This window comes from Tursiops truncatus, chromosome 4 (genome assembly GCF_011762595.2).
Source record: "Tursiops truncatus isolate mTurTru1 chromosome 4, mTurTru1.mat.Y, whole genome shotgun sequence".
In the NCBI taxonomy this organism is placed as follows: Eukaryota; Metazoa; Chordata; class Mammalia; order Artiodactyla; family Delphinidae; genus Tursiops; species Tursiops truncatus.
Genome location: NC_047037.1, coordinates 15,714,808 through 15,741,865, shown reverse-complemented (window position 1 = coordinate 15,741,865; position 27,058 = coordinate 15,714,808). Strand labels below are relative to the sequence as shown.

General features: G+C 36.8%; 1 long non-coding RNA gene across 5 annotated transcripts in view; it reads right to left on the bottom strand.

Annotated features, from left to right (window-relative positions):
• LOC141278530 (uncharacterized) overlaps window positions 1-27,058 on the bottom strand; it is a 271,211-nt gene that overhangs the window by 15,908 nt on the left and 228,245 nt on the right. For 3 of the 5 annotated variants that reach the window (XR_012331296.1, XR_012331299.1, XR_012331295.1), the window contains one exon: window positions 20,580-20,714. The exons of 1 other annotated variant lie outside the window; for it this stretch is intronic. This is a non-coding gene — a long non-coding RNA (uncharacterized lncRNA). Of the gene's footprint in view, window positions 1-10,965; window positions 11,118-20,579; window positions 20,715-27,058 lie in introns of all 5 variants that reach the window. One more of the 5 variants, XR_012331298.1, reaches the window with a different exon arrangement.

Below are 27,058 nucleotides of genomic sequence, written 5' to 3'. Positions count from 1 at the left end.
CAACTTTATTACATACATATGTAACTGTAAGCAACATAGCATTGAATTGTGTATTGTAGACATTTTAGTCTGACTTGCTTTTTTCATTAATTTTATTGTTTTGACATATATGGATCTACTTTAACTTCTTTTTCGTATTCTATGTGAAAATAAGACACCATCCATCCAGTCTCTTGTTGATTTGTTATTTCTAGTATATATTTGTGTTAGGAAGCCACAATGAGCATGCCTACGTATGGTTCCTTGTGCACCTATGCAAGAGTTTATGTAAGGTAAATACTAAGAAGTTGCTAAATCAAAGTGTTTGAACATTATAAACTAATTACATATATCCAAATTGCTCTCCCTGTTTTTTTGACCAACTTAACCACCAGTCAACATTATGTGAGATTTACTTCACATTTTCTCCAACACTTGGCATTATTAGACTTAAAATTTTGCCAGTCTAATGAATATGAAATGTTTTTTTGTTAACTGGTTTAATTTAAACATTCTGGTTCATTTCTGAGCATGAGCATTTTTCATTTGTTTACTGGTGACTTGGATAACTTAGTCTCTCAATTTATGCTTTGTCCATTTATTGATTTGGGGGTATTTTTCTTATTGACTGATACAAACTCTTTATATATTATAAATACATACTATATAATAATCTTTGATTCCTTGTATAAAAGCAAGTATATCCTTCCCTTCTGTGCTTATCTTTTATATTTACTTATGATAGCTTTGGTAAAGTAAATCCATTTTTTCTTTTATGTTACTGTTTTTCTTTAGTCCTTTTTAAAAGAAATGTTTTTCATACTATAAGATCTTAAGTATATTCTCTTAAATTTTCTTCTAAACATTATAAAATTTTTCTTTTAAATTTGGGCTTTTAGACCATCTGAAATTTCTTTGGGTGTAAGAGTGGAGATTTTTTTTCATAATAAGAGCATCATTTTAAACAATCCAGTCGTCTATTGAAGAATCCATCTTTCTCGACTAATCTGTAATGCTATTTCTGTCATATTGCAAGGTTCTATATATGCAGGGTTCTCCATTATATTTCACTATTGTATTTGTCTCTCCCTCTGTCAATACAATACTTTTAAGTACTATGGCTTTATAATAAGCCTTGACATTAGATATAGGGCTTATTGATACAGATTCTTCCTTCTCTGCCAAAATATATTGGTTATTCTTGGCCTTTGGTTCTTTCATGTCACTATATGATCACCTCATCAAATTCCATGACCTTCCTATTGGGGAGTACATTGAATTTACAGATAAATGTGGGTAAAACTATATTATTTTTTTAAATTAAAGAAAAGCATTTTGAAGAAATATGCATTTGTAAAATTAAAAGTGCCCTATTTTACTATCCTTGCTATCCTGGGGAGCCAGAAGCAGATTTCTCTTTACCTTTGCCCCAAGGGCACAGTAGCCAACAGATGCTGAACAATTAACTCACTTAATTAACTAACCGAACTGACAGAATGAATAAAGGAGCGAATGTAAGCTTCTTTGTGATCTTGTTAGTCATGAGGATAAATTACATCTATAATAAATGACTAATAGGGATAAGGATGGCTTATTTCCTTGGTTCCATAATCAGTTATGATAGACTCCCATTATTTCTACTGACATTGACAAGAAAATTTTACAAGACGTTTTGTCATTTCCTTCTAAAGAAGCCTTTGACATGTAGGCCATGAATCTTAGAAACAACTTGCATATTCATCCATGCAACATCTTTTATTTAATGCCTACTAAGTTCTAGGGGCTGTTTTAGGTGCTGGAGGTAGAGCAGTGAACAAGAGACAAAATCTCCACTTCCATGGGGCTTGCGTTCTAGAGGGTAGAGACTAAAAACTTAATAAATAATTCAACTCCATTGTGTGTTAAAAGTATTATGTGTATAAAAAGTACTATTTTATGGAAAAAAAGATTAAGCAGGGGAGAGTTGGGGTTGAGGCAACTGTAATGTTATGTAGGATGGTAGAGGGAGGCCTCAATGAGTAGATGATAATGACTTGAAGGAGGGCACAGAACAAGACATGAAGAAACCTGGGGAAAGAGTATTTCAGGCAGAGGGAAATAAGCAATGCAAAGTCAAAGGCAGGACCTGTCTAGTGTGTCTGAAGTGTAACAAGGAGCGCAGTCTCGCTAAAGTGGAGTGATCAGGGAAAAAAGAGTAGGAAAGGGAAGGTGCTGGACATAGTATAGGGCTTTGCAGGCCATTGTGAGGATTTTGGCTTTCCGCTCCTGGTTGCATAAACCTGACTTCCAGTAAAAATTGTTTCTGCAAGATTGCTATTCTTCTAAAGGAGGTTTCATTCTTTGTCCATTGTTTTTTCCAAAAAATTTTGCTCACATTCTTTCCATGAGAATTTTGAAAAGCTTTGTATCATCATAAATGTTTTTAGGTTGACTTCTAAATTTTTTCATAATTATTTTAATTGGTTGCCAAGGATATGACTTCTGGCATATTGTATATTTTTTAAATCTATGATTACATTACTCTTTCCAGTGTAATGGACTCCTAAGGTCTTAGAAATTTGTGATGTAGTCACAGTATCATCCCTTTAAATGATACGTGAACATGCTCTTTAACTGTTGAAAACCTGACATATTTCTTTCTTTCTTTTTTTGTTTTTTGCGGTATGCGGGCCTCTCACTGTTGTGGCCTCTTCTGTTGCGGAGCACAGGCTCTGGACGCGCAGGCCCAGCGGCCGTGGCTCACGGGCCCAGCCGCTCCGTGGCATGTGGGATCCTCCTGGACCGGGACACGAACCCGTGTCCCCTGCATCCGCAGACGGACTCTCAACCACTGCGCCACCAGGGAAGCCCGACATTTCTTTATCTCCTTGAATTCCTATTTCATTCCAAATCCTTGGCAGAATTTTATCTTTATATAATATAAACCTATGCTTTAAAGTATTTTATTGATCATCTTAGCATATTTTGCTACATTGAAAATATATATGCAAATTGACATTTAAGTCTTTGTTATTATTTTTAGTAGTAGTAGTATTCCTGTGACTATAATGCTCTAAATGTTAAAATATATTTTCAGTATTAAATTACATTTACAATAGTAAAAGCATATAATTAATGAAAACAACTTAAATGGGAAATAAGTTTTGACATGGGAATATTTAACATAAAGTATAATTTTATTGCAAATGATTTTAAGATGCGAGTTGCTTCTTAAGTTGAAATAGGTTCAGCATCAATTTTATTTCTATTTTTCCTTTTCAGTTTTTTTTGAGGGAGAAGGCAAATGCTGAAAAAATTATTCCTAGAAATTAAGTACATGGGAATAGAAAGATTTTTGTTCAAGCAGTGTTTCTCAATTCTTTGAACTCCTTCAGAATTATATGCCAAAATCAGAGTGATACGCCATAAATATTCCTAATGATCTGTCAGTGGGCAATTTATTTGGGTCCTCCTTCATGTTTGTTGAAATAAAATCATTGGTAACAACTTACATTGCAAAAAGATTTTTTAAACTGAGTCTCTGGAGTAATTCACTTTCTCAACACCAACACCAATATATTAAAAATATTCCTTTGTGTGTCAGAGATTTTTCTTCCTTGGGCCAATGCACCCTAGTAAGATTCAAGATGGATGAGAAGGGCAATTATAAGAAGGGCAATTCAGTGGGAGATGGACAATTATGAAAGGAAAAAGGGAAAAGGATGACCCTCTTACTTCAGGAATGTTCTCAGGCAGATCAAATTTAGGTAGATTATTCCAGAAGGGGTAGAAATTTTGTCATAAAGTGGTAGAAAAGCTGTGGAAAAGTAATACATGAGTAACAGAAATGATTGGTATCATTTATTCTTAATGTAAATACTAACATTCCATTCCATAAATACAAATCTAGTAAACTGATACTTCCTGCTAACCAAACATTCTACTAAATCACACTGGAAGATACGCTGCTGATGTAACATTATTTTCAGTCTTGAAGCCAAATGGACATTGTCTGTTTCAGAAGCCTATTATTAGAAAAGACTGTGTACTTTACTTCAAATATTCAATTTATTTTCAAATATTATCTTTTAATGCAATTGAGAAAGTAGAAAAATTTCTCTTAGACCAAGTAAGTGTATTCACCATGCTTCAAGAAATCAAATACAGGAGAAAACAAGATACTTTTCTAGGAAAAACAATATTGAATAATTTCCTAGTAGACTGAAACAGAAACTGATTTGTACCTCAAATATAAGACAACCTCTCGTTCTCTAGTTCTTCCTTAGTTTAAATAAAATGTCCCAGCCAACGTGAAAGCTTGTGTGAAACTACTTTGATATCGCCATCTGATAAGGCATTACAATACATTAAAGTTCTTAAAACCATATTCAAATTTCAATAAGCAAATTGAAATCACATCCCCTACTCCGTTTATTTAGTATCTATAGGAAAAAAGAAGCCCCTATATCCATTAACTCTTCATTCGCTGTGTTGACATTTTGCTGGGTCAGTTCACTCACTAAGCCCCCCGTCACGGAGGCATTACTGCTTGCAGTGAGTGATGTGTTAGCTGATTGGTATACGTCGGCAAGTTACTGAGAACGTCCTGACTCCGCTATGCTCTGATGGAGAAAGTGTGAGACTGCGTGTTTGTGTACATGTGCCGTAGTGGGTGTTAGAGAATCTACTGTCTGAGTATTCTGAGTAGCTAACAAGTTCCTGTTCATTACAAATATCCCTGAGAAAAGTGTAAGGATCGTTTGAAACCAAACACCCATTGTTTTGAAAGCTCTACATCAAGCTGAGCCAATCTCTCCGTCTGTGAACTTGATTGTGAAATGTGTGAAAGGATACAGAGGGGGAAAAAAAAGGAATGGAGGCTGATGTGAAAGCTCGTGCTCCATTATCTGTCAGAATCACTTACCAGGATTCCTCCCCAGCCCTCCTTCTCTACCAACTGGTCTCTCCTTCTGGAAGAACCACCAGAACACGTTCCCCAGGAATTCCAAAGTTCTCTTGAAATTTCCTTAAACATACTATGTCTGAGGTTTACACAGTAGTGTTCTTTTGAAAGTTATTAAAAAATAAATTTAGATGGAGAAACTGAATTTTGCATTTATTTAAGGAACAATAAAGCTTTTTTAAAAAAATTAACTTTTGGCTTACTCTAAGCAGAATATTGTCATAAAACACCTCATAATAACTCCATAATAAATGCTATTGTAATAAAATCCAGACTCCTTAACTTGGCCTAGCAGGCCCTTCGGGTTTGCATTTTTGAATTCTGACTACCTAGCATTTAGAATTCTGGCTGCCTAGTGACTCTAGTACTTACTGCCCTTTCCCTCACAACTTTCCAGATACACTCACGGCTTTTCAATTCTTCATACTTGCCAAGATGCTTTCCATCTCAGGACATTGTTCATCCCTTATCCAGGAAAACTGGTTCACCAGTTCTTCACTTAAACCCACTCTCGTTTAAGTCCTTGTTCAGACGCCGGCACAACCTTGGAAAACTTGCTTGAACACCCCTTTGAAGGGAGTTTCCCAACTACTCTCGATCGAAGCACTATTTCCTGACAACCTGTATTAGTTCATTAATTTGTTTACATATTTTTCTCTAAGGGCCAAGAACCTCATCTGTCTTGTTCACTCCTGTCTGTTCAGCTTGTAGAATCATACTTGATCCAAGGTAAGTAGTGAAAAATACTGGTGTATGATTGAATGAAAAATAAAATGATTAAACTAAAAATACAGAAAAATAGTTGGTGCAAACAATAAAAATTTATCCAAATGAGACAGTGTATTTTCAAAGCACTCACAAATGTGGTTTATATTTATTTAAATTTGTATCCTTATATTGGGATATCCATTTCCTACCCTCAGCGTTTGTACTTATCTGTAGTCAGGATAGCTGCTGTGTTTTGGTTGCCATAATGAATGTGGCCCAAGATGTATTTCGTGACCCAGACGGTTTAACAGAAATCTATTTGAGTGGTCCAGTATTTCATCAGAAAAGGTACACCCCCTCTTCCCCATCTCAGTTGGCTCTGGTGTCTATTTTTCCACTTCAGTGATCAAAATATTTAACCACAGATGGCCTTATGGGAAGAGTATTGATATCTTCAGGAAGAACTTGGGCATGGCATATAATTTATGACTCTCGGTTTGAGACAGGAAAATCAATACCTAACTGTGTTGCCTTACTTCTTCTGAGTTGCTTTTAAAAACTTACTAGGCTAAAATTAACCAAACAAGTTTCCTGATTCACCCTCCCTTATGCCACGAGGTAGACAAAACTCAACTATAGACTGATAGTCTAAACTTCCCCATAGCTGTTAATAAACAGAAGGGCATTATTGTGGAAGATGGATGATTTTGCTTGCCTGTTTACCTTCTCTTTTGGATAACATAAATCTCACTCACTCCTGCTGTTGAAAAAATTAATCTCTTTGTCTAAGTCTTAGCATATCCCCATGCAACTGCCTCTTTTACAAAAACTGTTCAAATAATTACAGGTCTTAGGAATAACAAATTATTAAGTCAAAAATTATGCTTCTAAAAGAAGTGCTACCTATGTCGACTTCATTAAATTTTCACCAGGAACTAATAACTTAATTTTAGCTTCTCTTTCTTTCTATAATTTTGGAACATGGTACTCTTCGTGGGGCAATGCCAGCTAGTTGTTTTCATTTTTATTTTAAAATTAAAGTTATTAGTTATTTTAGAAAGTCACATATTTATTCATTAAAGGCTTAGGGCACCTTATGAAGTAATAGGGGAAGCATCAGTTGGGGCTCTACATGGATGGATCTCTGAATGCCATATTCATTGTAAGTCTGAGTTTCTAAAATTAAAGAAACTTTAGTATATTCTAGTGTTGTTAACAAAAATTTGCCCCCTCACAATCTTTTGGGTAAAGACTGACAAACTACATAGATTTTTTTCTCTTTTAAGCACTTAACATTTTTATTATTACTGTAAATGTTAGTGTCAGAGAGAGAAATTTTTCAATTCGTATTTGATTATTAGAGTGGTTTTGATCACCAGTATTCAGAGTTTGTTTTCTCTTTTTTTTTTTTTAATGTGTAACATCAAAGTGGGAAGAGAGGGGAAAAATATAAATAGGAATTTATATTCTAGAGTTAATTTTTTAAACACAGTACATCTAGCCTTAATTATGTAATTAGTAGTACATGCCAACCCAACGTAATCAGACTTATGCTATTGCTAATATGACCACAGAGCCACAGCTTTGTTTCTTTCTTTTTTTTTTTTACTGAAGTATAGTTGACTTACAATATTATATTAGCTTCAGGTATACAACATAGTAATTTAATATTTTTATAGATTATGCACCATACAAAGTTATTATTGTATAATAGTATTGATGATATTCCCTGTACTGTACATTACATTCCTGTGACTTATTTATTTTATAACTAGTAGTTTGTACCTCTTAATCTCCTATGTTTATTTGCCCATTCCCCTACCCACCTCCCCTCCAGGTTGTAGAAGCAACCTAAGTGTCATTGATAGATAACTGGATAAAGAAAATGGCACATATATATATATAATTGGGATATTACTCAGCCATAAGAAAGAATGAAATCTTGCCATTGGCAACAACATGGATGGACCTAGAAGGTACTGTGCTTGGTGAAATAAGTCACACAGAGAAAGACAAATACTTTGTGCTTTCACTTATATGTGTAATCTAAACAACAAAACAATCAAGCTTTGTTTCTTTTTATAACTGCGCTTTGTATAGCCATTTTCATATAATTTTAGAGTGCCTGTGGATAAACTTGAGGCTGATAGGTATCTGGAACTATAGGAATCACAGAGATGTGGAAGTCTTCAAAGTGTTACCAGTTTTATCATCTGGCCTAGATTGCTGAATTCCTCTGCCACTCAATACGACAGACCTTATTATCTGGTTTCTCACTTTATACTTAAAATCTTCTTGAATCATGTTCAAAAATCAAAGGTTTTTTCAGTTACTGAAAATTATATAATGCTTTTTAAAATAAATCTTTTACAACATATTGAACTATTTTAAATTGTGGCTAAATTTATGTCAAACATATTTATATGTGTTCTGTTAGGTGATATTAAACAGTTGTAATGGGTTCTACTAAAAACTGTACATAGCAGGATTGAAGGCTCCTTAAGGGCAGCACACAGAGTATTCACGAAACCGTTATTAACTGACATATCAGTTCCTTCAAAACACTTGAATAAAATTACATGTTAGGCAATATCCATGTGATAGAATAAATACAATGACAAGAAAAACACCCATAATTTTTGGTGCTGCATGCTGTGCTTTACACTTTCAAAGCAGAGCGTAACCGTGGATAATTACTACTATCTCCCATCTTATGGATTAAAAACTGAGGATCAGAGAGGTGCAGTAATTTTGTCAAGGTCTCACAGCTGAAAACTAGCAACTAGCCAAAATAAAGATTTAAACCCAAATCTTCTGATTCTCATCCACAATATAGTTCTGCCTCTCTTATAATTTTTTTAAATTCTTCCATTCAAGCAGATCAGTCAATGATCATGGAAGATTAAGGATAGGGAATTTTAATTCCAAGCCAAACAAACAGGTTCCATCTTCCTCTGAGAATCTGAAAACTAAGAGAGGATGCTATAATTTGATTGCATTGAGGGAATAAGGGGCAATCAATTAATCCAATCAAATAAAAAAGAAGGTACAGTGAACAACCAATTTAAGAAGAGGATTTTTTTTTTTTTTTTTTTTTTTGGTGAAGGCTTAAACTTACAGCGGTTGGGCAACGTAAGGTATTTTACAAAATATCTAATTGATGCTAACCTGGTCTTTCACGTACGTTTTGGAATAGAAAATAGAAAATACATTCATCGTCAACCGACCTATATTGTAGCTCTTTTATCATGCTTGACTAAAAATCTTACTTGATTCATTTACTTAAGAGGTGAACAAAGCACAGTTCCATCTTCGAGCCACAGAAAGGAACTATTATTATAGCTGAAGAAGTGTCTAATGCTCAAACTATCCTTAGAGTAGATAATTTCATGCCATGAAAAGTTCAAGTCACAACTGGATCTCTAGCTTCCCGATACCCACTTATATTTTCTGTACACTTGATAATTTGGCCATTGATGTTAAATTAAAATTAGAAGCACAGGAAGACCCTTGCTTTGCTAATATAATTACAAAAGACAAAGGAACAAAATAAAAACAGCTTCTAAAACACATCAGTGTTAGATATTTGTTACTTATCTTCCCAACCTTTGTTGGGTTTCCATCTTCCCTTCTCTCTGTTTTTATGCTTATATTGTGTGTGGTAAGTTCAATAATGTCCCTCAGAGATACCCAGGTCCCAATCCCTGGAACCCGTGAATGCTATTTTATGTGACAAAAGTGATTTTGCAGATACGATTGCTAAGGATATTGAGACTGGGCGATTATCTTGCATTACCTGAATGGGGCCTAAATGTAATGACAAATGTCATTACAAGAGGGAGGCAGAGGGCTTCATTACAAGAGGGAGGCAGAGGGCTTGGCGCAGTGGTTGAGAGTCCACCTGCCAATGCAGGGTGACACGGGTTCGTGCCCTGGTCCGGGAGGATCCCACATGCCGCGGAGCGGCTGGGCCCGTGAGCCATGGCCGCTGAGCCTGCGCGTCCGGAGCCTGTGCTCCGCAACGGGAGAGGCCACAACAGTAAGAGGCCCGAGTACTGCACAAAAAAAAAAAAAAAAAGAGGGAGGCAGAGAGAGAGTTGCTTACAGAAGAGGGCAATATGACCAAACATAACACTAGGCTGCTGGCCTTGAAGATAGAGGAAGGGGCCGAGAGCAAAGGAATGCAGCTCTAGAAGCTGGAAAAGGCTCACAAATGGACTCTCCCCTAGAGCCTCCAGGAGGAGCACGGGTCTCCCCACAACTTGATTTTGGCCCAGTAAAAGTGATGTTGGGTTTCTGACCTCCAGAACTGTAAGAGAATAAACATATTATTTTAACCCACCAAGTTGGTGGTAATTTTTTACAGCAGCCATAGGAAACTAATACAGATGGGGTTCCGGAGTGAAATGAGTGACAGCTCTAAGCCAATCAATATGCTTCATTCTCCTCTTCCTAACCATGGATAGTTCAGTAATGGTTTATGTTACCCCATCAGAAGTGAAAGTAAGCATTCACCAGGAATGCTGAGAAGAGACAGGGGACTTCTCCCTCCTGCTAGACTGAACCTCAGAGGATGTGAGATCTGGGAAAGCTGAAGCCATCTTCTGTTCGAGGTGGGAAACCTGCACAGGTATGAAGGCAAATGGAGACCTGGAAGAGATGCAAAAGAGAGGAAACAGGAAAGAATAGAAGAAGCAAAGGAGAAGGAGAAGGAGAGGAGAGAGACAGAGGGAGAGAGGGAGCCAGCCCTCCCCTATATGTTTTAGTTAAGCGAGTGAATCAGCTCCTTTTAAAAAGCCTGTTTGGGCTGGATTTTCTGCCAATTGTAAGGGAAAGTTCTTTGGACACATCTTTTAGGTTTGAGTTTTTAGGGTTTTTTTGTTTTTGTTTTTTTAATGACAAAGGTCAGTACAACTTTATGACTGGTAACGTGTACTTCAGTATGTAAATATAATTAGAGGTCACGTTAGCGAGCACACCTTATGTACTTAAGATTATAAGCAATAAATATTAGAGCTGGCCAAATAATCCTTAGGGAGAGAGCTGGGAAGACAAAGCCTAAGGAAGGGGATTAATTCACTTGGCAGAATTTCAGCCTTATTTAGTTAGGAATCCTTTTGCCAAATTCTACTATGGGTCTCTCAAATTTCTCATACCTAAAGTATCCAGACATTATTCAGTCCCAACTGATTTGTTCTTATGAATAAAACTGCTTTAACTAGCAATGAATTTCTTCTGGTATTAAATACCTGTTTAGGAATTTATTTTGGTACTGCTTAGTTTATTCAATCCCAGAGTAAATAAAGAAGATTACCTTTTGTTTTCCCCACACTTACCGCTAGCATAGAGCATTTTTCTTCCATGCAAAGAGTGAATATTGCATTAAAAAATTAAAAGTCCATTGCTTGATGTAGGCTTTGGAGTCTGCAATGTTCCTATGGTGAAGTAAATGACTTGACGTGAAAGTATTGGATATGTTCCACATTAGCTAAGAGACAAGAAAGATGATCCACATACTGTACTTGCAGTTTTTGTAGGATACGATCTTCTTAGGGTTATTTCTTTATTATCTCCAAGACATGATTTTTCTAAGTAGGAATAGTGGAAATGGAGTGGTGGAAATGTCCAAGATATTAATATATTTTTTAAAGTTTGCTTGAAAATATGAATATTATATAAACCACTCACTCATGGTCTCTTAACTTTCCCTGATCATTTGATTTTCAGATTACTACCTGCTTTGCAGAACGTATATGATAGCAATTATTAGTAATCGGCAACACTTACTGCTCCCTGAAAAAGTACAAAAGGTTTTTTGTTCTAAGCCTTCCATTCGTTGAGGCCATTCTTTCTTTATTAGTAAAAAGTTAACAAGTGGAAATCTATTTTTTTCTGTCAAAATATAACAGAGTATTGATCATATACCATCTAGATGGACAATTCCATGAAAGAAAGGAGGAGGTCGGGGAGTACAGACCAGTAGCAAATCAATGATTCACACTCAAGGGTGGTTGGTAATATTATATTGATTCCATTTCCCTTGTAAAGGTAGGAGAGTATAGCACAATCACTCTGGCAGGAAAGATGGGACTCAAAGTAGCTAAGAGTTACCTATCAACTCAGAACTTTTTAATATTCTTAAAAAATTAAACTTCATTTTGCTGAAGCGATTTGTGCTCTTTCATTAGCTGACAGAAGCAGATCATAATGCTTTCATTAAATACAGAGAAATAATATGTTGTTTTCTATATCTACTTTAAAGTGACCACTGGGTTATCAAATACCCGAGATATGATTTATCAGTTTCATTCCCAGGTGGCTTTTTGAAAACATTAACTTACCAGTTCCTAGAGACATCTTCTAAGTTTTGTGATTGAGAACTCTTTCACTTGGGATTTGTAAGTGCAATTTCAGTATTCTTTTTTGCTCTGATGAAAGTTTTCATTATAAATACAATTTTCAGATCATACATGGATAATCTCTAAACCACCAAAGAAATATTCATAGGCATAGTTTGTAAGACTTAATCCCCACTTGATCCAAATACAACGAAGTACAAAACTCTTTATGTACTGTATTAAATAGAAGAGTACAATCAATGTAGTATGTGATTAAAATAGTAGTCAGCCATACACTAAGTACTTACATTTTGCAGTTAGACACAATCTTAAAAACACTTTATGCACAACTGACGAAGGTAAAACTGCAGTGTTTCATAATAACAAAATTGACTCCTTCCTTAAGAAATATCAAAATGAGACTTTTAATTTAAATTTTCTATAGCTAAATCAACTCAAAAATCTTACTTTACTTATTTGCTTTTCTGCAATCTGAGAAAATAAAAATAGTAAATCACTGATCAAAAGAAAAATGTCTGAGCTTTGTTTCTCTCACGCTCTAGATTAGATACATATCTGTTACAGTCTCTTACACAGTTTCCGTTTATATAACCAAGTTGACATGCCATAATGACTGACCCTGAATCGCTACTGAGTATTGAATCATCAGAAATAAAATTACTTGCTCTACACAGTGTACTAATTTTGCTTTTAATAAACTCACCAAAGGCTTCAATTTTTAAAATTACAGTCTGGGGCTTCGCTGGTGGCGCAGTGGTTGAGAGTCTGCCTGCCGATGCAGGGGACGCGGGTTCGTGCCCCGGTCCGGGAAGATCCCACATGCCGCAGAGCGGCTGGGCCTGTGAGCCATGGCCGCTGAGCCTGCGTGTCCGGAGCCTGTGCTCCACAACGGGAGAGGCCGCAACAGTGAGAGGCCCGCGTACCGCCAAAAAAAAAAAAAAAACGGTCTTTTACCTTTGATTATATTTGTTTTAATTGGTTTTTTGTTTGTTTCTTTTGTTTTGTTTTGTTTACCAGTCATTCATGCAAGCAGGTAAAACAAACACAGAGCTAAAGGGTGCATAGTAAACTCTATCAAAATTTCTTTTTTTAATATTTTTATTTTATATTGGAGTATAGTTGATTTACAAGGTTGTGCAGGTGTACAGCAAAGTCTTTTAGTTGTACATACACATATATCTATTCTTTTTCAGATTCTTTTCCCATATAGGTTATTACAGAGTATTGAGTGCTATACAGTAGGTCTTCTATCAAACTTTAAATCCTTCTCTCCAGAAACAGTTTCAACTTTTTAAGCTCTTTCTTTGGGTATTTATCTCAATATTCAGTGATGTCTATAGTGCTGATTTTTCAATTTTTACACTTAGCATATTGGCTTCCAAAATCTCCATTAGAATTTTTTATGTAGACTATTACTGTTAAATTACTATCAAGTATTTTATGTATACTTTATGGTTATATCATTCTTTTGTAGTATTACATTCCTTTTTTATGGGTAGAATATTTTCTCTTAACTCACTGAAGATGTTACAGTTTAGGGGTTTTCTTTCACATTTTTGATTCCTTCACTATCTTTGTCCTTCTTTTTGTAGAAATTCTCTCTCTGTTTTGATCCATTCCTTTCAAACAAAGGCTGTCCTTGAGGGATTGGAGTACCTTGACTATATATTCAGATTTGAAATTGAGAAATGTCAATATTTAGAAATCGTTCTTTTGGGTGAGGAGTAGGGTTGAAGGAAGGGCCTTTTGGACACTAGAGAAGAATCAGTGCATCACGTGCTTGGAGTGCAGGTGGGGGCCCGGGGATGGAGGGCACAGCTATGCTGCCTGCTAGCGTGCTTGCGAAGAGGCCAAAGGCCCATCAGTTCACAATATGGTTTCTGAACTAAGTGTCGTGGCTTCGGACCTAATGTCACCACAGTTTTCTATTTAACCTGATGTCTCCTGGTGCTGAGTTTCAGAGCTGGTGGTTGACAGGAAGAGAAGGAGTTGGTGGAAGATGAAAGTTCCTCACTGTGCAGAAGAATTGGAGCCTAGGTTTCCCTCCTCTGTCTTGTCCAGATTTTCAGCCAATGCCCCCGTTCTTACCCTCTCTCAGTACCTGATGTTTCCAAACAGTGCCCCTTCAAGTGATCAATTCATTAATTTCCTCTAGGAATTCTCCACTTCAAGATACAGCTTTCTTCTCTCTCCTAAGTCAGTTAACACCAGTACCAAAAATGTGTTTAAATCTCTCATCTCTTAATGTCTCAGCCTTCTTTCTTTCTTTTTTTTACCTTTTGTGGGTTAATCATTTTTTATCTTTTGTAACTATTTTAGCAGTGTATTGCCAAGGAAAGGAAGTATCTACAATATTTAAAAAATAATTTTAAGGTCAACTCTTGAAGACTTTTTATAACACTGTTCTGAATATATTGTTACTCTTGATTCTCTCTACTATCATTATACAGTTATTTAACTTTTAGTTCTTGATTTTGACTTTTATGTAAAAATGTACATTATCATTTTAATAAAAATACATTAAATATTTATTAGTGAGGGTTCAAAATATGTAAGCTATTTAATTTCCCATACATAACCTGTAATTTATAAATATATTTTGAATAAATTAATGAATTTTTTATAAGACAAAATAAAAATGTTAGCTACAATAAACATCTCATTGTTGACTTTTTAAAAATTGGCTCCAACAAAAGAATAGAATTTGAAAAACTCCAGGAATTACAAAGAAAGTAGAAGGATCACTGCAAAAACAGTAATTCCTTCATTAGAAACAGATTTTCACTCTTCCCAGGATGCTGGGAAAGAGGAATTTGAGAGTTGTCATTTAGCTAGTGGATATTGAATCTATCATTTTCTCCTCTTCTTCCTCACTCCAGAGGTCCCCTCAGGGTGCAGACTGTAAAGCAGGGGGCTTCCCATCAGGCAAAACAACAAAGTGGGAGGGAAGAGAGTTTGAACATTGAAAACAATCGCATGAAAACAAAATCTTTGAATAGTATAGGGAAGTTAAAAATGTATACAAATAATTGTTTTATTATTGGCTTTGACTATTAGATATCACATATAAACATACATACATACATAATACACTTATATATGTGTATTTGTATATATATCAGTTTTTCACTGCATCAGTTCTTCAAGGTTTTTAAAGAATAAAAAAAAATGGAAAAGGCAGAGACGACAGTGAAAGGAAGAGCAAATGACATGAAAAAGTGAGACCAGAATTATCACAGGATACATGGGGAATAGAACGACATTGCCTTGATTTAAGGACAGGGTTTGGAAAGGAAGACTTGGGGCTGTTACAAAGTCTTTAAAAATCCCAACTTAATGAAATTGGGAGAAAATATAAGTCCTTTGAGCACAGAAAGCATAATGAAAGTCCTATTTTAGGAAAAAGAAATAGAATGAAAAATATTTTTTGCTGCATACAGGTTCATATTATCTATTTTCTTGTGTTTCAAAAGAATTAGCCTATAATAGAATAATAATCTAGATTCCATGTTATTAAGTATTAATGTGGTAAATAGTAAAAACCAGTACTTAGGGCATACTTTTATGTTAGATGTTATACAAAGAATACATATTTGACTGAATATAACATCTCAAATAGCTAAATACGTTTTTTTTCTTTGCAAGACACAAGATTTTAAACAACACTTAAAAAAAAATTATGTACCATTGGTTTTTCCAAATAGCTCAAAGAGCAAGTTCATTATCTAATTCTCAAAATATTCAAAGAGGTGACTAGATATAGAAATTAATACTCGCAAGCTGCACAGGGAGGTTAAGTGCCCATTGTCAGGCAGTGGGAGAGCTGAGGTTAGAATCTGATATTGATTCTACTTTTCACTTACTCACTTAGGTGATATTTGTGTACCAAGGGTTTTGAGTTCTAGGTAATTTTCATTTTTATCCTTCCTGCAAAGTCATCCAAATTTACATCAAAAATACCTCATCTTGTTACTTGTCTCAATTTTTAAAAATTCACAGGAAAAGAGACATAAGAGTTATATCGGAAGGTCAAATTGCTGATTTTAGAGAAGCCATGTTTAAGGGTTACTGAGAAATGGAGAATTATTGGATATGGGCACACTCTCTGCTCTGAGGATGAAGGGGAAACTTCTATCATTTTTGAAGCCCCAATGTCTTTAACTGTTGAAAAGCACAAAAATACATATTATAACAATTCCGTTATTGAGAAAAAGCAAACATCACATGCAAAGCAGAGTGGCTTACCCTAGCTAGAAAAGAAGGCAGCCATTCTATCTTGGTGTCTTTATGCCTCAAGAGGAATAGCCAGAGAGAACCAATTTGTGAGTCTCCTATTTTTTTTAAATTAATTAAATTAATTAAAAATTAATTAATTAATTTATTTATTTTTGGCTGTGTTGGGTGTTTGTTGCTGCGTGCGGGCTTTCTCTAGTTGTGGCGAGTGGGGGCTACTCTTCGTTTTGGTGCACAGGCTTGTCATTGCGGTGCCTTCTCTTTTTGTGGAGCACGGGCACTAGGCGTGCAGGCTTCAGTAGTTGTGACACGTGGGCTCAATAGTTGTGGCTCGTGGGTTGTAGTAGTTGTGGTGCACGGGCTCAGTTACTCCGTGGCATGTGGGATCTTCCCGGACCAGGGCTCGAACCCGTGTCGCCTGCATTGGCAGGCGGATTCTTAACCACTGTGCCACCAGGGAAGTCCCTCCTAGTCTTCTTAATTTGATACCATTACAAGGAAGCCATTGGAATTACCCTTGCATTTTCAATACCTTGGGCCTAATGGATCCTACTTCCTCATATTCCAGAATTTAGCAAATGAAATAGTGTTTGTGTTCTGATGTTTATTTTCTATATGTAATATTTTATCTTCATATATTCACTGAATGAATATGAAATATTCACTTCATATATTCACAGTTACAGATGATATTTAAAAGTACTACTTATGTATGCATTTATTACTTTTCCCCAACCAACAATTTGCATGGCTCTGAAAATCAATTTCTTATATTTTCTTTTCCCTTCAACTCATTCTTCCTCCTCTTTTCTATGATGTGGTTTTTCCCATTGGGCACATCCTCCTGTTTCCTTCACTGATTTACAGGCTCCTGCATTTCTGCTCTCCCAGAAGGATTTTATCCCCGTGATTAGGCCTTTTGGATCCTTTCTTTTCCTTCTAATAATACCCAATGAATTTGTATTTAAACCTCCCTCTTGCCTGCTTCTCCCAGCTCCTGGATGTGACTTCTCCAGTTAATAACTTCAGCCACCTGGCTCTCAAATCTTTTCCTATAGTGCATTCCCTTATTAGGAGGTACTTTATACTTACATGCTTCTTTTGGAGAACTGCCATGTGTTTCCTATATTGGTTTTAATTAGGAGTTTTGGGGGTTTTACAAAACGTTCTGTGTGGTAACTCTGCTTTGCCCTAGTTTTATTTCCTGTAGCTTCTTAATGGATTTTTTTTTAATACGTTCATCATCAAATTCAGCAGCCTCTATTTTGTAGATATTGATTTACTTTGACATTTCCTTGTATTTAACTTACTTTATGTTTCTGTTTAACTTTAGGGTCTTTTCCTGTGTCTCAATGCTTTTATTCTCCCGTATCTTTTCTGTTTTTGTCTCTTTTCCATTTCTAGAAAACCCTGACTCTTTGGCAGAGAACTATCTTTTTATCATTAAGTCCTTAGACTTCCCGCAGTAAGTGCTCAGAAAATACCAGCTATTATTCTTATAACTATCCTGGTGATGGCTGTGAATAACTACTACGTCCTGAATCATCCTATTTTCAAAAACAACTTTTTGTAATTTCTCATTATGTTTGCTTTCCTGTTTCCAACTTCTAATTTATCTTTGAATCTTCCTTATAGTTTCCATATAAATACAATTTTTTGGCTCTTCTTTGGGGTTTAATGTCTCTTACTGCAACTTATTGTATAGTTTATTAATGTATTAAATACTTCTTCCTTATTTTTTTATTACCGTAAACATTTCATCTTTGTCCTTGTCATGAATTCAGACTAAATATCCATCTCACTTTTGCACCTTAAATGTTAATTCTTTTGTGTTTGATTTTTTTTTCATTTCATGTAGAACTACATTAAAATACTACATATCCATGCCATCTGCCGTGTTGATTCTTTTCTATCTGAAAACTTCTGACCAGGGAATATTGGGATATAAAGTTTTTGCAGTAACTTAAGAGGTAAGTGCTTTACCTTTGTTACTGGAAAGAAAATTATTGTTTACCTGATTCAAAGTCTTGATCTAAACTTAACTGATGCACCATGATATCTCTTAAGGAAACCAAGTTCCCTTTGTCCCTTTACAGAGCTTCTTTGTATTTTATGTATCAAGTCCTCTGTTATTGTGTCAGACTTTCTTGTTTAGTAATGCCAGGAAACTATTTATCTAGTTTTCTTTCCTTTATCCTTTCAACTACTAGTAGTGTTCTGTCAGCATTAAGAAAATGGAAAGAAATGGTAAGATAGGTATATATACATATATTTACATCCTGGCAGGAAGGCAAGATACAATTATATAGTACCCTAATTTAAAATATACATATAAATATATATTCACATGACAATATTTGAAAGGAAAAATCTTTGGATGAGTAAATGTTAATATTGGTTGTCCCAAGGTATAGAATTTTGCCTCTGTTTTTTCTGAGTGTGTGTGTGTGTGTGTGTGTGTGTGTGTGTGTGTCTGTGTGTGAGACTTATCTGCAGTAACTTTTCTTCCCACAATAATCCTGTTCTTGGGTAATTAGTTGAGTAATTTTTATTAGAAATTAAATACATTTTAAAAATGATCGGTGAGTCTCTTTATTTCATCATACTTGCTATTCTAATAGCCTCCCATAAACCAACAATATAGGAGACAAGTCAGTCAGGCAGTCTACAGAAGGAATTCAGCTGAGGCCATTAACCTAGAAAGAGTTTCCTCCCTAAAAAAGCCATCAGGTCATTCACTTCTGGAATGTTGAAGTCTGGTAATAATTAACTTATTTCTTTCTTCAGTGTTGTCACCATGGCATTAGCCACATTTTTTTCCAATCACATTTTAGATTATCCACATGATAATGGATAATCCTTCTTCAACTTCCCTAACTGAGGAGCCACAAGTCCTCCTTCCTTCATTTTCAATCTTGCTCCTTTCTCTAATACACACACACACACACACACGTGTGTGTGTGTGTGTTTATATGTTCAGACACATATACGCTTTTCATTTCAGAGTGCACTGTAATCAATCTTCTGAGGCCTGAGTTTTTTTTATTACATACTGGAACTTTAAGTTCTGCTTTATCCAGAGTTATAGGAACTTTATCAATCCTTAAAGGTTTCTTTGATGACCAATGTTTCTTTTATCATTGACTGATTTCTTCTTCTCCTTCTTCTTCGTCTGGCTCTCCTCACTGCCTGAAAATTTACACTGTATTTCCTCTTAGATTTCCTCATATATCACCATATACCATATTCCTCATATTCCAATTTCCTCATATAATCTTTTAATACTTAATATATTTAATACTGTGTATTTACATCTTTGAGATGTTATATTCATTTTCTTCAGTCTTTTACTCCATGAGAAGAAAGCGGTGGGTTCCCTTCCCTTCCTCATATATTACTTCTAAGGACTTCTAATCAGAATGGCCTTCTCAGAGGTAAGGAGATTTTGTCTCTTTCCTCATAGCCCAGCTGATTTACAGACCTACCTCTTGTTCATCGTACCGACTATACCTGTTTCCCTCTGCCTTTTTTCCTTCCATGGCCAGAGTAGTACTGCTTTATTTCCCCTTCTGCTCTTGAAAAGCTTGTCCCACGTCATTTCCTTCTCTTAGAGCTCCACAACTTTTTCCTGCAGTTATTCTGAGCAGGAAGAACTCTTGCATTGATTATAATGTAGCATATAAAATATATTTTATTATAACATACAGCATGCTTTGGGGTGAATGCTATAAAGTTGACCTTCTTCCCCAGAACAACTATTTACAAATTCTTGCTTCTCCCCTCCCTTTTTTTGTAATTAAAGAAATCAACCTTATCCTCCATTGCTGAACCACTTTTCCTTACTTACCTAACACTCATTTCGTGACTTTGTAAAGTCTACCTTTGGCCAATTCCTGAGGATCCCCATGCGAGTAGTAATCTTTGCCTGTTTCTAAATGAAAAGTATTAGGTTGGTAGTCCAACGCTGCTTCCCCTTGCCACACCTGTCCTTTATACATACACTTTCAATCCAAACCCTTACCAGTCTGCCACCTTCATTGGAGATGAAATCTAATCTAATCTCTCATGCTATCTTGCTAAAGCAAATTATAATGTATCCTACAGCCACAATTTCATGCCCGAGGAGAATGAACAGGGCTTTCAGCTATGAAGTGTTCACGCAATCACCACAAAGTTTTTCCAGACTTGCCTTCCCCTTTCTTCTGAGGCACTCATTCTCTAAATCAAATTCAATTTCTCTGCTGCTCCGAAGCTCACGTCAAACTCCTTATTTCCAAAGACTCAAATTACTGTAAGTATGTCCCTTGGTTTCCTCCCAACTGAATTAATAATGAAGGTCCCGGGAGAAATTACCATACCTTGGGGCTGGTTTCCATCATGGAAGCAGAACCTCATAATTTATCTTTGATTGAAGGAAGACTTTCATTTTCCTGGCAGGAATGCAAAGATTCTTTTTTCCTTCTTTTTTTTTTTCATCCTTTCTTCTATACGTCCTTAGCAAAGACAAAAGAGGTAAGACAACAGGATTTTTCTGCCTTCTGCCTTCTTAGTTCATTCATTCTGCTCAGTTTTTCCATATGCTCTGTAGATCTCCACTTGGGTGCTCCCATTGGGAGCTAACTCTCAGCAACTTCCCTGCCAAAGCAGTAGGTTCCCAGGGCCTTGTCTCACCAATCTTGGAGCACTGTTTTCTCCACCAGGCTCTGAATGGTCCCAGGCACAATACTCTAGCCTCCTTGAAGCTCTGGAGTTTGCCAGTCACAACTGTATTCCTGAAACCCTTGTTTTCCCTCTTCCTCTCCACCCATCAATCACACCCATGGTTGTACTGCCTTCTATACCAGAGGTGATAACAATGTCACTCCTTGCCCCCATATTTCCTCCTAAGACAGGTAGGCTATCCTTCTCTTTCTCTTGGAGTCTGTCACTCAGCCCTGGAGGAAGGCTCTGATCGCCTGGCTCATCCCCTTCACCTCCAGGCCAAAGTGAATTTGACCGTGTCAGTCCAGAATCTTTCCCTAGGAATTTATTATTGGAAATAATGCTAGGCTTTGGGTTGCCACTTTGAGTCATATCCGTGTAGGAAGAGAAAACTGTTTTGCAGAGAGAGGGAAGAGGAGAAGAGGAAGAAGAAAGGAAGAAAAAGAAGGAGGGAGGGAAAGAAAATCAGTGGCTGAACAGAGAAAGGCAGAGAACAGAGATCCCATGTCTTTAGAGAAGTAGAGAGAATAGGCAAGATACATGATTTTCAAGTTCCTATACCTTCTCTCTTCTAAAGCCCCCACTCCTGCACCCTTCCAATAAAGTCACTTATTTGTTCAAGCTGGTTTTGATGAATCTGGTTTCTTACACCCAAAGGCCCACTTATCAAGTTATATCCATTAAGGTAAAAATGATAGTACTATAAATAATAATGATGATAATAGCTAGTATTCATTACACACTTACTATGTACCAGGCACAGTCCTAAACACTTTACTCACACAATCACATTCTTACAGCTATCTTGTGATATAGGAGTTATTTGATAAGAACATTGACACGACACAGGTTTGGCCATGAGTCTAGTTGCACAGCTATTAAGTGGCCCTAACTGACCTTTGAACCCAGTTCTGTCTTATTCTCCAAAACCACGTGGTATGAGCTAATACATAAAAAGCATTCCAAACAGCACGTGGCACATGCGTACCACAGTTCACGATTGCTAAACCCTTAACGTGTTTTAGTCACTGGATAGGAGCAGCTACAGCATTTTTAAATTGCCATAGTAAAGCAATGTCAGGCAGGATCATGTAAAATCTTGCTACTCAGAGTGTAGTGGTTGGATGAGGAGCTTGGACATCAAACAGAACTTGTTGCAAATGCAAAGTCTTGGGCTCCACCCCATACCTACAACTGCATTTTAGCAAGATCCTGCCACTGATCTGTATGCCCAGTCAAGTTTGAGAAACTGTGCTAAGAGACTCAAAGCAGACGTTGCTGGTGAGCTAAGATAGTATTTAATTACATGGTTATTATAACTATGATACAGTCTCTAAGATAAATATTTAGCTGCAATATCAGGTGTCTAGAACTGAAGCTGAAAGATGAAAATCAGAAGTAATGTTGAGGTTCTGCTAAACCCTGTCATTGAAAACGTAAGAATTTGTCAAGGAGTAACTGATTATTTCTCCACTTGAAGCATAACCTACACTATTTGAGTTCTCTTCAGCTATAAATAACTGTTTCTATATTGAACTATATTTTATTCCATTTTATTGTTTCTATAGACAAAACATGGGTCTATTTCACTTTAGTATTTGACATATTAGATGCTTTCTTCAGCTACCCAGGTATCTTTCCAGCAGAGTATCCAATCTTGTGCTTGTTGTAAGAAGACCCTCTTGGATAAGCCCATCCTGCCAGCTTTTCTACAAGAATCTAAATTAAGAAATTATAAAAATGGACACAATGCTCATCTGCTTAAAATTGGTTCACACTTTGAGTGCCACGGGTGAAAACTTATCAAATTTTCAGAAAGCCAAATTCCAAAATCTGAAGTTTGAATGACAACAACTGCTATTAAGTTTAATCTTGAAAAATGTGTACAGCACTATATAGCACAGAGAACTATATTCAGTATCCTATGATAAACCATAATGGAAAAAATATGAAAAAAAAGAATATATATATATATATATATATATATATATATATATATATATATATATATATATCTCTGAATCACTTTGCCGTACAGCAGAAATTAACACAATGTTGTAAATCAACTATACTTCAATTAAAAAAATGTTTAAATTTAAAAAAGAAAAGAAAAAGAAAAATGTGAAACTCTCAGGACATAATTGAGATCAACATCCCAGGAGTGAACTGATGGAATCTGTGACTTAACATGAGGAAAACAGGTATTTCTTTATTTTCACACATGGTTTTCATTTACCTATTTGGGATTTAGCTTATGCACTCAAAATATGGATGTATCAGAAATCAACAATTTATTTATGGTGGATATAATAACGATGACAAATGACACTCAAATAATGTCATATTTTTACCCTTTGTGCTACCATGGAAACCCTCCATGGGTCCATGAGTATGGTGTAAGATCTTGGATATGGGTAACTGGCTTTAAAGATACTTCTGCACCCACAGGCTTTACAAACACTTCCTATCTCCTGAAAAAGCTAAGTGTATAATGAAATTGTAGGGACCTCCCTGGTGGCGCAGTGGTTAGGAATCCACCAGCCAATGCAGGGGACACGGGTTTGAGCCCTGGTCCGGGAAGATCCCACATGCCACAGAGCAACTAAGCCCATGCGCCACAGCTACTGAGCCTGTGCTCTAGAGCCTGCGAGCCACAACTACTGAGCCCATAAGCCACAACTACTGAAGCCCGCGTGCCTAGAGCCCATACTCCACACCAAGAGAAGCTCCCCAATGAGAAGTCCGCACACTGCAACGAAGAGCAGTCCCCGCTGGCCACAACTAGAGAAAGCCCGCATGCAGCAACGAAGACCCAACACAGCCAAGAATAAATAAATAAATTATTTTAAAATAAAAAAAGAAAATTGTAGAAAAACTGGCATGTAATATAGCATTTCCAATCTATTATCAGTAAATGTTGTGAGACATGCTTTTGTGAAACCAGAGAGGTCAGATACAAAGAGAACAAAGGGAATATTTATCATATATAATGATTAGAGAAAGACGACAAGCCAGGACTGGCATTTTTATTCTGGATTTAACATAAATTCTTTTAAAACTATTATAAAGTGACCAAGACTAGGGACTAGGGCTTCATGTGGATGGGAATAAGGAAAGTAAATACTAAAAAGGGCACTATAGGGAAGCAGTTTCCTTGACTATTCTTAACTTCTGGGAGCAAGAAATTTTGTGAAGGATGAAAAGATTTAGGTGGCCTGGGATTTTACAGGTCCTTGTAAGTGACAGCACGCAGATGGAAAACCTAGCCTATATATATATATATATATATATATATATATATATATATATATATATATATATATATTCATATATATATTCATTCATATATGTATTCATATATATGAATCATTTTTCTGTATACCTGAAACTAATACAACATTGTAAATCAAATCAACTACACTTCAAAAAAAAAAAAAAGAAACTTCATTGAACTGAAACAAAAAGAAAGAAAAGAAAACCAAGCTCAATGTCATCTGCGAAGGGGCAGATACTCAAACGGCACATTATTCTAACCACGGGACCCCTCAGCCTGTGTCATCTCACCACCTCCCAGACCCCTTCCCCCACAGCTACCCAGATTCAAACCTAAATAATTGGAAAGCAACGCTCTGTGAGATTTCCAAAGTTCCCTATCAGTTGTGTGCAAGCACCTTGCTTTCTCTTCTCCCCTACACAGTTCCCCTCTTGCACCTTCATCTCCTTCCTCCCTTTCCTTTCCCCTCCCTCTTTCTTCAGCCTCCCTGGTCCCTTACTCACCTCTCCTCTTATTCATTCCAACCCTGGAGCAACCAGGCTGTCTCCTATTCTGTGTCCTATACTCCTGAGGTGATTCTTAATGAAATAAATTTCAGGACCCCTACTGACTGGATCCATGACAAGTGAATCATTTATAGGAGCAGCCGGGCCCTGCCCAGCACAGGACCGTCTTTCATCCTTTCTCTGTGTGCTTTTTCCACTCCTGCCCCACCTTAGCCCTCTCACCTCTAACTCACTGGAGGATACCAGCTGTGAATTCCTTGGGCTTCTTTCTTCTTTCTTTCTCCTATATTCTTCTTGGAGAACAGAAGAGTCTCCTCACTTTCTTAAGGTATATCTCAGAAGTTATCACACTTTAGTTATTATTCTTGGAGGGATCTCTCAAAGGATTCCCTCGTCTCCCAAAGCAGAGTCTCATCCTCTCTCACCTGCAAAATCCTGAATTGGCCTACCCATTAGCTCTCCCTTCTCTCTGCCACCCTTTACATTTTTTTTTTTTTTTGCGGTACGCGGGCCTCTCACTGTTGTGGCCTCTCCCGTTGTGGAGCACAGGCTCCGGATGCGCAGGCCCAGCGGCCATGGCTTACGGGCCCAGCCGCTCCGCGGCACGTGGGATCTTCCCGGACCGGGGCACGAACCCGCGTCCCCTGCATCGGCAGGCGGACTCTCAACCACTGCGCCACCAGGGAAGCCCCACCCTTTACATTTTATGTTTATCAGAAGTTTTTTTCTTTTTATGCTTGTAGCCCTCGATTCAAATGTTTTCAATAATCTTTCCATCCTCAATGATTGTTGGATTTTCTGTGACTTAAGAAAAAGAACCTTTGTAAAGATGGTTATTAGAAACTTTGTAACAAGAAGGGCAGCCTTTTTGTTTATGAGTCTGAAACTGAACAGGTTTGACTTTCCTAGAATTGTCTGTCACTTCTCAAATTATATATAAATTGTTGGCTATTTTTTTAAAAGCCTAAGGAGAGCAGAACATTTGGGAAGCTTCTGAAATACTCTATCAGTACCTTCAAGACCTGGCTCAAAATTTTCTCTCTTGATAGAAGGCTTTGGGAATAACACTTTCTATACTCAATCTTTTTTAGTAGTGGCCACTAACAGTTAATTTTCCTATCAGTGCCCTGTACTAGTGTGTATTTTATCATAGAATGGTGGTTAAATGTGTGGCCTTTAGGGATAGATGGCTTCAGTTTAAATCCCAGTTTCTACTGTATGACTCTGAATGAGTTACTTAACCTCTCTGTGCCTTCGTTTCACCACTTATAAAATAGGGATATTGGGGCTTCCCTGGTGGCGCAGTGGTTGAGAGTCCGCCTGCCGATGCAGGGGACGCGGGTTCGTGCCCCGGTCCGGGAGGATCCCACGTGCCGCAGAGCGGCTGGGCCCGTGAGCCATGGCCGCTGGGCCTGCGCGTCCGGAGCCTGTGCTCCACAACAGGAGAGGCCACAACAGTGAGAGGCCCGCGTAGCGCAAAAAAAAAAAAAAAAAAAAAAGGGATATGACTGTCAATTACCGTAGGATATTTTAAGGATTAAAGGACCCAGCACTGTGCATAGTGCTGAGTATATAGGAAAGGCTTATTATTATTGCTTTTGTTATATGTTATTATCATGGTTAACCCTGTAAGTTCTTTGCATTTCCAACTAAATTGTTAATCTCTTCAAGTCAGACATTTACATCATTAATGAAATAAAAAACAAATTAATACAAAATGTTTGAGGTAAGTCACTTAAAGATATGAAACATACTCTTTTCATAACTTTAAGGCATTTATATTTGGTATTTAAGTATCAATAAATACTTACATGTTACTGGGTTTTAGATGGTATTTTATTTTTTCCTTTATTAAATCTAGTCCAATGTATTACAAATAGAAAGTTAACACAGTCAACAAACAATAACTGAATACATAAATTATTTCTCAAAAGCACAATTTTGATTTAAAATACAACTTAAACATATTTCAAATCTAAAATATGTGGCATGTAAAAGCAGTGTTTACAAAATCAACCTTTTTTATCTCATTTTAAAAAGTCTGTGGTGGGGCTTCCCTGGTGGCGCAGTGGTTGAGAGTCCGCCTGCCGATGCAGGGGACACGGGTTCGTGTCCCGGTCGGCGAAGATCCCACATGCTGTGGAGCGGCTGGGCCCGTGAGCCATGGCCGCTGGGCCTGCGCGTCCGGAGCCTGTGCTCCGCAATGGGAGAGGCCACACAGTGAGAGGCCCGAGTACCGCAAAAAAAAAAAAAAAAAAAAAAAAAAAAAAAATCTGTGGTCCACTTAGGACAAGTATCTTCTCCAAATGCCTAATAAAGTGTGAAGTTTTCTGAAAGTACTTAATGGTATTTAGAC